This window comes from Ursus maritimus, unplaced genomic scaffold (genome assembly GCF_017311325.1).
Source record: "Ursus maritimus isolate PB19 unplaced genomic scaffold, ASM1731132v1 scaffold_5, whole genome shotgun sequence".
NCBI lineage: Eukaryota > Metazoa > Chordata > Mammalia > Carnivora > Ursidae > Ursus > Ursus maritimus.
The window spans coordinates 87,788,073-87,802,798 of record NW_024426663.1 but is presented as its reverse complement, the minus strand read 5'-3'; the positions used below and the strand labels follow the sequence as shown (position 1 = coordinate 87,802,798).

Below are 14,726 nucleotides of genomic sequence, written 5' to 3'. Positions count from 1 at the left end.
GGAAATACATAGCCATCCAAGCCTCACTCAAAAGAATAGAAAAATCTAAAATGCAGTTTTTATATTCTCACCTCTAGAAGCTGGAACAGCAACAGAGGGACAGGCCTAATCCACGCACGAGGAAGCAGTTGACCAAAATTAGAGCAGAAATCAACGAATTAGAAACCAGGAGTACAGTAGAGCAGATGAACAGAACTAGAAGCTGTTTCTTTAAGAGAAATAATAAAATTGACAGACCTCTGGCAAGACTTAGCCAAAAGAATGGAGAAAGGACCCAAATTAATAAAATGATGAATGAAAAAGGAGAGGTCACAACCAATGACAATGAAATTGGATTATTAGAAACTTTTATCAACAGCTTTATGTCAATAAATTAAGTCATCTGGAAGAGATGGAGGCCTTCCTGGAAACCCATAAACTACCAAGACTGAGACAGGAAGAAACTGATTTTTTAAACAGGCTAATTAATTATGAAGAGATTGAGTCAGTGATAAACAACTTCCAAATAAGAAAACTCCAGGCCCGGATGGTTTTCCTGGGGAATTCTACCAAACATTCAAAGAAGAAATAATACTTATTCTCCTAAAGATATTACAAAAAATAGAAACAGAAGGAAAGCTACCAAACTCATTCTATGAGGCCAATATTACCTTGATCCCCAAACCAGGCAAAGACCCCATCAAAAAGGAGAATTATAGACTGATTTCCCTAATGAATATGGATGCCAAAATCCTCAACAAGATCCTGGCTAACAGAATGCAACTGTACATTAAAAGGGTTATCCATCATGACTATGTGGGATTCATCCCTGGGATGCAAGGGTGGTACAACATTTGCAAATCTATCAGTGTCTTAGATTTTATCCAGAAACAAAAATTCAGAAATCGTATGATTCTCTCAATCGATGCAGAAAAAGCATTTGACAAAATACAGCATCCTTTCCTGATTAAAACCCTTCAGAGTGTAGGAATAGAGGGTACATTCCTCAATTTCATAAAAACCATCTATGAAAACCCTACAGCAAATATTATTCTCAATGGGGAAAAGCTAGAAGCCTTTCCCTTAAGATCAGGAACACGACAAGGATGCCCACTCTTGCCACTATTATTCAACATAGTACTAGAAGTTCTTGCAACAGCAATCAGATGACAAAAAGGGATAAAATGTATCCAATTTGATCCAAAAGTATCAAATTGTCTCTCTTCACAGATGACATGATACTCTATATGGAAAACCCAAAAGAATCCACTCCCAAACTATTAGAAGCTATAGAGAAATCCAGTAATGAGGTGGGATACAAAATCAATGCTCAGAAATCAGTTGCATTTCTATACACGAATAATGAGACTGAAGAAAGAGAAATTAGGGAATCCATCCCATTTACAATAGCACCAAAAACCATACGTTACCTTGGAATTAACTTAACTGGAGACGTAAAGGATCTATATTCTAGAAACTACAAATCGCTCTTGAAAGACATCGGAGAAGACACAAAAAGGGAAAAATATTCCATGCTCATGGATCAGAAGAATTAACATAGTTAAAATGTCCATGCTACCCAGAGCAATCTACGCTTTCAATGCTATCCTACCGATGACATTTTTCAAGGAACTGGAACAAATAGTCCTGAAATTTGTGTGGAACCAGAAAAGGCCCCGAATCGCCACAGAACTGTTGAAAAGGAACAGCAAAGCTGGGGGCATCACAATGCCGGATTTCGAGCTGTACTACAAAGCTGTGATCACAAAGACAGCATGGTACTGGCACAAAAACAGACACATAGACCAATGGAACAGAATAGAGAACCCAGAAATGGACCCTCGGCTCTTTGGGCAACTAATATTTGATAAAGCAGGAAAAAACATCCAGTGGAAAAAAGAAAGTCTCTTCAATAAATGGTGCTGGGAAAATTGGACAGATACATGCAAAAGAAGGAAACGTGATCACTCTCTCATACCATACACAAAGATAAACTCCAAATGGAGGAAAGACCTCAATGTGAGACAGGAATCCATCAAAATCCTAGAGGACAACATAGGACAATGCCCTCTACGACATCGGCCAAAGCAACGTTTTCATGACACAACTCCAAAGGCAAGAGAAAGAAAAGATAAAATGAACATTTGGGACTTCATCAAGATAAAAAGTTTCTGCACAGCCACGGAAACAATAAAAAAAACTAAGAGGCAGCCCATGGAATGGGAGAATATATTTGCACATGATGCTACAGATAAAAGACTGGTATCCAAGATCTACAAAGAACTTCTCAAACTCAATACACAAGAAACAAACAAATCATGAAATGGGCAGAAGATATGAACAGACACTTTTCCTATGATGACATACAAATGGCTAACAGACACAAGAAAAAATGTTCAAAATCATTAGCCATCAGGGAAATTCAAATCATAATGTACTGTTGGATCCTATTAGCTAGGATCTTGTTGAGAATTTTGGCGTCCATATTCATCAGGGATATTGGTCTGTAATTCTCCTTTTGGATGGGGTTGTTCCATGGTTTGGGGATCAAGGTAATACTGGCCTCATGGAGTGGGTTTTGTAGTTTTCCTTCTTTTTCTATTTTTTGAAGCAGCTTCAGGAGAATAGGTATTATTTCTTCTTTGAATGTTTGGTAGAATTCCCCGGAGAATCCATCAGGCCCTGGACTCTTGTTTTTGGGGAGGTTTTCACCACTGCTTCAATCTCTTCATAATTAGTCGCTCTGTTTAGATAATCAATTTCTTCCTGTTTCAGTCTTGGTAGTTTATAGGTTTCCAGGTTGTTTAATTTATTGGCATAAAGCTGTTGATAAAAGTTTCTAATGATCCTTCCTATTTCATTGGTGGTGGTTGTGATCTCTCCCCTTTCATTCATAATTTTATTAATTTGCGTCCTTTATTCTTTTGAATAAGTCTGGCCAGTGGCTTATAGATCTTATTTATTCTTTCAAAGAACCAGCTTTTAGTTCTGTTGATCTGCTCTACTGTGCTCCTGGTTTCTAATTCACTGATCTCTGCTCTAATCTTGATTACCTGCCTTCTCGTGTGTGAGTTAGGTCTGTTCTTCTGTTCCAGCTCCAACTTCTTGAGGTGAGAATATAAATACTGCATTTTAGATTTTTCTATTCTTTAGAGGGAGGTTTGGATGGTTATGTATTTTACCATTACGACTGCCTTTGCAGTGTCCCATAGGTTTTGGACCATTGTGTTTTCATTTTCATTGGTCTCCAAAAATTGTATAATCTGATTTTTGATTTCCTGGTTTACCCAATCATTCTTGAGCAGGATGGTTCTTAGTTTCCAAGTGTTTGACTTTCTTCCAAATTTTTCCTTGTCGTTGAGTTCCAGTTTCAAAGCATTGTGGTCTGAGAATATGCAGGGAATAATCTCAGTCTTTTGGTATCCTTCGAGGCCTGTTTTGTGACCCAGTATATGGTCTATTCTGGAGAAAGTTCCATGTGCATTTGAAAAGAATGAGTATTCTGTTGTTCTGGGGTGGAGTGTTATGTATATATCTATGAGGTCTATCTGGTCCAGTATGTCATTCAAAGCTCTTGTTTCTTTGTTCATTTTCTGCTTAGGTGATCTGTCTATTGCTGAGAGCAGAGTGTTGAGGTCCCCTACTATTAACGTATTATTATCTATATGTCCCTTTATTCTGGTAAAGAGTTGGCTTGTGTATCTAGCTGTTCCCTGTTTGGGGGCATAGATATTTATAATTGTCATATCCACTTGTTGGATACATCCTTTAAGAATAATATAGTGTCCTTCTGTATCTCTAACTACAGTCTTTAGTTTAAAATCTAATCTGTCTGATATAAGAATTTCTACCCCAGCTTTCTTTTGAAGTCCATTGACATGAAAAATGGTTTTCCATCCCTTCACTTTCAGTCTGAATGTATCTTTAGGTTCAAGATGAGTCTCTTGTAGACAGCAAATGGATGGGTTATGTCTTTTTATACAATCTGCAACCCTGTGGTGTTTTATGGGAGCATTTAGGCCATTCACATTGAGAGCGATTATTGAGAGATATGATTTTAATGATGTCATGTTACCTGTGAAGTCTTTGTTTCTATAGATTGTAAATTTCTTTTCTGTATCACTTTTCGGGTCTTTTTACTTTTATAGAACCCCCTTTAATATCTCATGAAGGGCTGCTTTGGTGTTTATGTATTCCTTCAGTTTCTGCAGATCTGGGAAGGTCCTTATCTCTCCATCAATTCTGAATGGCAGCCTTGCTGGACAAAGGATCCTTGGCTGCATGTTCTTCTCAGAGCTTTCAAAATACCCTGCCAACCCTTCCTAGCCTGCCAGGTCTCTGTAGACAGGTCTGACATTATTCTAATATTTTCCCATCTGTAAGTAAGGGTTTTCTCCCCCCTGGCCGCTTTCAATACTGCATCCTTGGATCTAATATTTGAGAGTTGCTCTATGATGTAACGTGGTGTAGGCCTGTACTCATTGATCTTGGGCGGGTCTTCTCTGTCTCTTGGACATGAATACTTGTTTCCTTTGCCAGAGTAGGGAAGTTCTCAGCTAGAATTTGTTCAAATATCTGTTTTAGACCTCTCTCTTTCTTCACCCCCTTGGGGATGCTAATGATTCTGACATTGGAACGTTTCATTGAGTCAATAATCTCCCATAATCTATATTCTTTAGATCGGATTTTTTGAGCCAAGTTTCCATTTTAACTTTCTCTTCTACCATCCCATCCTCCAATTCACTAATTCGTTCTTCTGCCTCATTTACCGTGGCCATTAGAGCGTCTAGTTTAGACTGCATTTGATTCGTAGAATTTTTAATTTCTGCCAGTTTCTCTCTCATTTCTGCCCTTAGAGATTCTATATTCTCATTAATATTTTCGTTAATATTTTTTCAGGACTACACATCACCTTGACCATTGTTACTCTGAACTCCATTTCTGATAATTTGGTTATAACCATATCCATCATTTCTGTGGCAGAGACCACAGTCTCTGTGTCCTTTTTTTGCTGAGGGTTTCTCCTCATCATTCTGAGGAGCAGAGGTTGCAGGGCTTCCCAGAGCCCAAATTATTGACCAGGACCCGGGCAATGTGCACTTGTTTTATAGGGATCTTAGGGATGTGTGCTTTTTGATTTTTCAGCCTTTTGGGGGAGGGGCCTTCTGCCCTGATACTCAGGCAACCCTGTTTGGGTAGAGTTGCCCCATCCCCTGAGGGGGAACAGGGATGGGCACAATGTGAGCTGGTATTTCTGGGCTTTTGTTCTCTGGCAGCTTTTCCTGGTAGTTTTCTGTGCCTCTTGTGAGAGTCAGAGCAGCAGTAGCCGTATTCTAGACTCTGTTTCAGAACAGAACAGGGAGATCACAGTCCACTCTCCACTGAGTTCTCCTGGCCACTTTAACTCTGTTTCCGACGGTGCTGCTAAAAACCCCACAACGTCCTGGGATGTGTGCCCCAAAGCCACTCTCCCAGCCCTCGCTTGCAGGGCTGGCAAGTCTCTGTCCTTTGTGCTTCTAACACCTCCAGCTGCCCCCTGTTCCTGTGCACGCTCCGGTGCTCCCTGTTTCAGTGTGGTTTGCACGCACTCCAGAGCGCCAATTTTCCATCTGGTTGCTTGCGCTACAGAGCTCCTGATTTCAGTCTAGTTCAAGTGTGCACTCCGGAGTTCCAGTTTTCAGTCTGGTCGCACACATGTTCCCAGGCTCCTGGTCTCAGTCTGTTTTCTCGAGGGTGCCGGTTCACGAGTCATGCCAGCTCCCCAGTGCAGGTGGTTACTGCTTCCTGGCGCCCAAGTGCAACAGCTCCATCCCCATTCCATTTATCTTCAGATATCTGTGCGCGGATTCACGGCTCCCCACTTCGTACCTCAATACTCAGTGCTGGAGATGTCCCTTTGTAGAGATCCAGATGTATCTTCCTGCATCTCAGGCTGATTTTGTGGGTGTTCAGGATGGTCTGGTAGATATCCAGCTCGATTCAGGGGACCAGCTGAAGAAGAGGTCCCTACTCCACTGCCATCTTTTTCCTTCCTGTCACATTTACTTATTTTTGTTATGTATGTATGTATTTGCTTATTTGTTTTATTTTAATTCCAATATAGTTAAAACACAGTGGTGTACTAGTTGAAAGTGTACAATACAGTGATTCAACAATTCTGTACATTACTCAGTTCCCGTCAAGATAAGTGTATTCTTAATCCCTTACAGCTATATCACACATCTCTTCTATTATCCCATCTGTTACCCCTCTGTTACCATCTGTTCTGTTATCTATACTTTAGGAGTCTGGGGTTTTTTGTTTTGTCTTTTTTTTTTTTTTTACTTTCTTCATTTTATTTCTTTCTTAAATTGCACATATGAGTGAAATCATATTGTATTTGTCTTTCTCTGGCTGGATTATATTGCTTAGTCTTTTTTTTTTTCATTTTTTTAAAGAGTTTTTAAAATATTTTTTCTTTATTTGTCAGAGAGAAAGCACAAGCAAGGGGAGTGGCAGGCAGAAGGAGAAAGAGGCTCCCCGATGAACAAGGAGCCTGATGGGGACTTGATCACAGGACCCTGTGATCATGACCTGAGCTGAAGGCAGATGCTTAACCAACTGAGCCACCCAGGCAAGTCATATAAGATCTCCATATATTATGAATAATAACCATTTATCAGGTATTTCATTTGCAAATAGCTTATCCCATTCGTGATGTTTCCAAACTCTGGACACTGCAGCAAGTATTTCCTGACTACATGTTCCTGAGTTATGCAGACCTTTGGAGAGTAAATGTGACAAGAAGACAAGGGAACCATGATAGAGGGACGTCAGAAGCATGGGACCATTCCCTGTCTCTGGGTGATTTTCTATGAGGTGAGAGAGGCAGTACAGACTGGAGTGAGGAGCCTGGAGGATGGGCTCTCTACTCTGTGCCTCAGAAACACTGCAGATTTTGGGGGAGACAGATTCTTACTGGCTGCTCCAAGAGGAGGAGTGGAGAGACAGAGTAATACAGAAGAAGACAGGTAGGAATAGGTGGGAAGAGGTGCATCTGGAAGACTCGAGGGTGTCTGTGAATATGGAGGAATGTGGTAACCGCTAAAAGGCAGAACTGAGATTCTGCCCTAAATTGGACAGATGGAAGGAAGAAAGTAAGGTTCCAGGTTCCTCTTCTCCCTGGAGATTGTCCCTTTTACCTCCAAGGATGATGTGGGAGCTCAAATGCCATGTGGAGGTCATTGAGCTGGGGCCTGCCTAGGGCTGCAGCTGAGGTGGAGGAGAGCCTAGAGCCATGGTCCCTTGGGAGAGCTCAAGGCAGTGTACTTATAGCACCTGGGCATAAACTGATGGGACCTATGAAGAAGCTGGCTCTTGGAGGGAAGGTAAAAATGAGGGCTACTTGGGAGAAGAGAGGCTGACATCTCTAAGATGTATGAGCTTATAAGAGGGCTGATGTTTTCAGGAGCCAGTGCGGAGGGTGTTGGAGTCCAGGTAACTTGGATCTGTGAAGGAAGTGGATCATTTATGTGAAGCCAGATCTGCTAACCTCCAGTGGTCAACTGCTCAGACTCCACCTATCCCACACATGTTTCTGGACACAGCAGGCTCCTGCAGGTCCTGGGACCCCACTTTGAGGGTGTGAAGAAGAGCCATTCAACCTCTGTGTCCCCATTTGTTCATCTGAAAATGCCAGCAACTTTGTGGGGATGGTTGTGTGAGCAGGAGGCAGGAAATAGCAGTGTTGGGAGGGGATCCACAAGGGCAGGGGACAGACAGATGCCGTCCAGAGAACGGAAGGCAGGCTGTGAACTAGGTCTTTGTCCTGTCCTTTTCTTCCCAAAGACAAAACATCAGCTCTGGGAGGAGAGCAGTCTGGGTTCTGTCTCTGTCCTGTCCCACAACTGGCCTTCTCTGCCCCTCAGGATTACAGGGCATCACAGCCGAAGACCTACTCAGTCACAGGTCAGCACGAGAACCCTCCTGCATCATTCACTGTGGCTTGACACCCACACGTTAGGGTCCTGGGGATGCTTGGACCTCCAGGGAGCCAGGGTGGGGCTGTTAGCTTTAGGGAATTAATCTTAGGTGTGTTGACAGGTAGAGCACTAATATAGGTAGGGAGGTGGGTAGGTAGATTTATAGATTCACAGGAAGCTGCAGGTAGTACAGAAAATTCCTATCACAGAGGCACTCTTGGCTCATTTTGCCCCTGGTAAACAGCCTATATCTTTGCAGAACACTATTAACACCAGGAAACTGACAGTGGTATGATGGACATGTCTAGTTCTGTCAGTTTGTCATGTACATTCATATGTTCAAAAGCACAATCCAGATATAGAAGTACTCCATCACACAAATTTCTCCGTCTTGCAACCCACCCCTGTCCCCACCATCCCTGCCCATGGCAATCACCTCTGTGTTTTACATTTTGGGAGTGATGGCATTTTAATATATGAGGGTAATCCTACAGCTATGACCTCCGATGTTGTTTTTTTTATTTGTTTTCACTCAGGATACTGAGGTCTCTCTCTTTGGCTTGTATGTGGTCACCTTCTCATTGAGTGTTCTCATCATATTTTCTTTTCTGTATCCATGTCCGAATCTCTTCTTATAAGGACTCACCATATATTTCTAGGGTCCCCCATATACTTTAATTTTAACTCAATTACTTCTTTTAAAAAGCAGATTCTTTTTTAAATTTAAATTCAATTTAGTTAACATATAGTATAGTATTGGTTCCAGGAGTAGAATTTGCTGATTCATCACCTACATGAGGTTCAGGATATCTGTCAGCTTTAAATAAACAGCTGTATTGGAATACAAAACAAGAGTTTCAGGATGTTTGTAATGCACAGCTCAGCATCATAGTCACCACGGCACCACACTAGACACTGCATTCTCCAGATGGTGGGTATGGGTCTCCAAGGTTCTGAGAAAGTGGTGGTGAACCATAAGGAGCTGAGAGTCAGCACGAACTGCCCATCCTACTCAACATTGTTCACACACACGGACTCCTCTAGAACTCCAGGCCAGCCGCTGAGGTGGGTGCCACTCTGATAGAAAGGAAAAGGGAAGCAGAGTGTCTACACACAGCTATTTCTGCATAGACCATTTCTGACCCCAGACCTCATAGCCTTTGTGGTAACCTTGGCTCCAAATTTTGGCCATTTATATTCTCTGTTTACAGCAAGCATATTCACATTCCATTGGCCAAAGCTAGTCATACAGCCAAGCCCATTTATAAAAAAACTAAATGTGGTCCATTGGGAGGGCCATGCCAGGAAGGAAGGCAAAAAACTTGGGACAAATAATACAATTTACTTTCCTTTCCTCGCTTATAATCCCCTCAACAGAATGATCTTCTTTATTCTGTTTCCAGTGCCCAGTACCATGCCTGGCATTAGTAAATGATGCCAGGAAGCTTGAACGAAAGAGCATGATGGTTCTGTTTTGTTTCTAAACATGCATATGGTTCTATTTCTTCTCATGTTGGATCCAGAAGGATTTACGTTTGAATTAAACACCCTCATTCTCAGTTCAGGGGTTTTGGCAATAACATCAATAGTAGTAAAATTAAGAACAGACAATATTTCTTGAGTTTTTGCCGTGTACCAGAAACACTGGTTAGGGTCTTAGGTTTGCAATGTCATTTCAATCTTCAAACACATTAATGAGGCAGGCATTGCTGTCTCCATGCTGTAGATGAGGTGACTCAGAAACAGAGAGGTTCAGGAATTTTCTCAATGTAACACAACAAGGAGGAGATGGAGCTATGATGTGAACTCAGGCCCACTAGGCTCTATAACTTCTTTCATGCACCATGCTATAACACAGCTACATGTTAAGTAAGCTCAACCAATGTACTTTCCTCCTCTGTAAAATAGGGACACACAAGAGCATGATCACTTTGTAGAATTGTTACCACGTTCAGAGAAAAGCCCTATATCAATGGCCTGGCACAGTGAAGCATCCACTCTGGACACTCAGCAAATATTATTCCTTCTATCCTTTCCATTTCATGACTGACTCCAGGTGCCAGACTGATGGAAACTTTCCTCGGGATGTGATCCTCAAAATCCACAGATGTACGCTAGTTAAACCTACATTACTCAACCACTAAGACCCTCCTAGGCCCTCCACTGAAATGTTCTCCAAAATTCAACCATCAGCAGTGGATTTCTAAAACCCTTGGGAGGACTGTCCCAGTGGCTCAGCATTTCCCTTGGCTGCTAAGTATTCATGATCCTTGATGGATTCTGTTGTTAGCCTCCCCCAGAGGAGGATTTATAGAGGTGGCTTGGGCCAGGCACTTGCACGTCTCAGTTGAGTAGGTGGAGAGAAAGCAAGAAAGTGGCAAGGGTAAAGTTGCCAGAGTGACCTGTGAGGTGCCAAGCCCAGTAGCAGGGTGGGCCTTCCCATACTGTTCTTAGAAATTTCAGACATTGAGAATGGGAGGAGCAGTTTGTCTGCTGAGTCAAGGGAATGTGTTTTGGAGAGCACAGTGTAGGATGAGAGGAGGAAGAAACATTTAATGAGCACCTACTCTGTGCCAGGCACCTTAGCCAGTAAGGGTATTGGATCCTGAAATAAAATGTCTATTTTACAGTCAGGAAATGGATCCTCTGAGAAGTGAAATAACTTAAGTAATTTTATAAAGATAAGAGTCCAAGATGGGGACCTAACTCACCTCACCTAAGGTGAGAACTGAACTTACCTCCTCCCCGGACACATCAAGTCTACACCTATTTATAGAACAGATCCGCCTGAAGAAGAACTGAGGGCCTACTGAACAGCTTCTGCACAACACACGACAGAGACACACTCACCATCCTGCCAACTGCAGGGAGAGGGATAGTTCTGGGGGCTGGAAGCTGATCTGTCTGCCCTGGGTCACAGAAAAGAAGCTGCAGTTTGTTTTTATTTTTTAAGGTTTTTTCTTTATTCGTCAGAGAGAGGGAGTGTGAAAGCAAGCACAAGGAGGAGGAGCGGCACACAGAGGGAGAAGCAGGCTCCCCACCGAACAAGGAGCTCAATGTGGAACTCGATCCCATGATCCTCCTGGGATCATGACCTGAGCAGAAGCTAGACACTTAACCAACTGAGCCACCAAGGTGTCTCAAGAAGCTGCAATTTAAAGAGCATATGTAATGTGAAGGATCCACCCTTCAAGCCCCCCAAAGGGGAGGGGGTGGTGCTGGATCTCTCTCTGTGTTGAAGTGCTGGCAAGTGTCATGGTTCCCATTCCCCTCCACCTTGATAGCATGGACAGAAGCAGGTTCTGAGCACCCCAGCCAGCTTGCTACCTCGCTGAGCCTTGGGTCCCCAACCCACTCAACCCACGCTGTGCCCACGAGGCAGCCCCAGCATAGCACACACTGGGTTGCCCTGGTCAGCATTCACTACAGCTCCAGACATCACACCAATGTGACACCTTAGTCCGATTCACCCCAGCACACTTCAGGCTTGCATGACTCGGTTTGCTACGGCACCCCCTGAATGGAGAGTTATGTGACCTCCTGAGTCACTACTGCTTCAGCTGAAACTGTCCTGATAAGGAGCCCCTTGGTGTGTAAAGCCCAGCACACATCAGCCCACACTGTGCCAGGCCACTCACAGTGCTTAAGACCCCAGGACACCCCAGCTTTCTCCCACTTGAGCTTCAGATATCCTGCTAGGAGATCTTGTGCACAGAGAACCCCCCAATCCTGAATCCACTTCAGCTACAGCTACCCTCCCAAAGTGTCTCCACTGCAGAGAGCCCTGGGACACTCCAGCCCACCCACTTCAGCTACAGCTGTCCTTCCAGGGCACCTCTGTGCAGAGCACCCCAGAAAACCTCAGCTCCTGATCCATCTCCACTCCAGCCACCCTTCCAGGGGGCCCTCTGCACAGAGATCCCTGTGACACCAGCTTGTATCCACTTCAGCTTTAGCCAGGAGGCCTAGATGTCCTCATTGTGAAGACGCATGCACCCCTACGTTTCCTGTAGCATGACTTAAGGTGGCCAAGGTGTGGAAACAACACAGGTATCCACCAGTGATGAATGGATAATGGCTGCTCTTCATAACTCAATCTCCCTGCTTGCCTAGCCTAGCCAGAAGTTCCCACCTATACCCCCTTGTCCCTGCATTATGCCCACATCCCCCAGAGGATCCTAGCCCATAACCTGCACTCTAGAGAGGTCCAGCTGACACCCTGGTACCCCTGCACACCTGGCCAGTGAAGCGCCCAGAAGTACCCACAGATCCTGGTCCTCCTCCTCTTCATTGGCAGCAGTGGGCTGCAGCCCCTGGACCAGTAAGCCAGCATGTGGGAGAAATTCCAGTTCGAAGAGGAAGCACAAAACTCAAAAAAGGGGGTTTTCATGCACCGAGGTAACACAAGGATCACCACCTCTTTCCAACTCTTCAAAGCGTGTTGTTGCTGATACTACATTACAAGTTAGAAAGGCTTCTGTGCCTTAGCAGCCAATGGTGTTCCAGCAGCGCTATTGTGGGAGAGGACAAAACAAATTTTGTAAGAATGCTAACAATTACAGAGTTCATAAATACACCACAGACATGACATAAGTCAACCCTGGTACAGATTTATGCATTAGAGGCACATAAGATTGAAACAGGGAGGGAGCTTCATTCCCAAGAAACACGTAAGCCTTCAGGGAATATAGCTCCAGATGCAAACATCTTCCATGCTGTACACTCACTGATCACAAATGAAATCCACTCATTGCCAATTATTGATCCTATCAGTGGACTGCAGTTTATACACATACCCACAAAAGAATCGTCACGTTCCTCCAGCATTTTATGTCTGGTCTGACAAAGCCTGCCTTCATGAAGCAGAACCTGGATGTTCTTGCATTTGGGACCCACCACAACATCCATTCATCCACCAGGAGACCATCAGTACAGCCTTGAATGCCTTTGTAGAAAGAGAGTTGCTGGTCTTCCCTGTGGTGCACAAGTCAGGAGAAGTTGTGAATATTTATTCCAAGTCTGATGTAATTAAGCTTGCTGCTGAGAAAACGTTCAGTAACCTAGATATCACAGTGACCCAGGCCCTCAGCACCGCTCACAGTGCCTTGAAGGTGTTGTGAAGTACGGTAAGCTGGAAATCCTGAACAGATTAGCGTGGGCTGACCCCTGCGCTGCTGGTCACAAGTGAAGCAGATAGCATCGTGGGTGTCATTTCCCTGTCAGACGTGTGGTAAGCCCTGATACTCATGCCTGCAGGTGCCAAGCAGAAGGAGACAGAAGCAGAATGACCACTGTGCATGGAGAAGCCCTTGGAGAAAATGTGAACAAGGATTCTGGGTCAGGATTTGCCTCCTGAACACTGACCATGATAGAAGATGGTGAAATGGCTACGAATGTGAATCAGGGTTTAGTGATAGGTATTTTTCCAGTGATGTTGAAACTGAGCATAGGAAACAGATTTTATGTGTTTGAAGATGCAGGCTTGCATTAAAAGACTGTATTCAGGGGCGCCTGGCTGGCGCAGTCGTTAAGCATCTGCCTTCGGCTCAGGACGTGATCCCAGAGTTCTGGGATTGAGCCCCACATCAGGCTCCTCTGCTGGGAACCTGCTTCTTCCTCTCCCACTCCCCCTGCTTGTGTTCCCCCTCTCGCTGGCTGTCTCTGTCAAATAAATAAATAAAATCTTTAAAAAAAAAAGAAAAAAAGACTGTATTCAGACCTTTGAACAATTTCAGATGCTATATGTTATCAAAGTGCACTGTGTCCTGATTTTTTTTTTATCGTTTTTCATCTCAAAGAATTCACTGTTCTGGAACAAGTAATAGGACATAAAGGGAGAGCATGGCCTATTCAGATCTCATGCCTTCTGTTAGCACATGGGGTATTTCATCACTGTGACCTGTGGGCAGCCCCATGGGGGCAGTGGCATGAAAGCCTTTCAACCATTCTCAAACCATTTTCTTTTTATTAGATTTGTGGAAATGCTGTAATTTGAATATAAAAATTAATTTGTAAAACTTAATGACAGTTTTATGTTACTGGGTGTTCTGATCTATAATGTAAACAAGTCTGCTTTACAACAAGGTTATTTATTTTTCCTTTCATGCAGTATTTTACACATTTCCATGGGTAAACTTCACCATACCCATTAATAAAACATTGGTTTTTATTGTAGATGGCAACTTCCTCATTTAAGTTTGGCTCTGGAATGGATAGGACTTCAAATATAGCCATTGTTAGTGTTTAAAAGCTTAAGTTTCCAAAAGCATGTGTGGAGACCTGCTCTGCTAGAGTGGAAACAGGCAGCCATTATGAGGAAGGAAAGTCCTGGGAAAACATGGATTTTTTTTCTCATGTTGAAATGTAAAATCATGATGTCTGTATGACTACTGGTGGATTACTGTTGTAAAGTGTTATTATGGCATATGCAGTGTTGTCATGGGGTGAAGAGAAACAATATTTTCTAATGTTAGTCCTCTGAAAATGTCCACACTGTACACAGATATTAGAATAATGTGATTTTTTTCCCTTTTTGGTGGTTTTTTTTGACAGATTGAAAAATTAAAAAGAAAAACAACAACTTACTATCTACAAAAAAAAGAGATGAATAGATAAGAATGTATGGTATATATACACAATGGAAAATTACTCAGCCATAAAAAAAGATGAGATCTCGCTATTTGAACAACACGGGTGGACCGAGAAGGCATAAACATAGTGAAATAGGTCAGACAGAGAAAGACAAATACCATAGGATTTCACTCCTATGTGGAATCTGAAAAGCAA

General features: G+C 43.1%; 1 pseudogene; it reads left to right on the top strand.

The window, feature by feature from the left end:
• Positions 1-11,818: 11,818 nt before the first annotated feature.
• On the top strand, positions 11,819-13,228 carry LOC103682440 (annotated as a pseudogene).
• Positions 13,229-14,726: the final 1,498 nt, after the last annotated feature.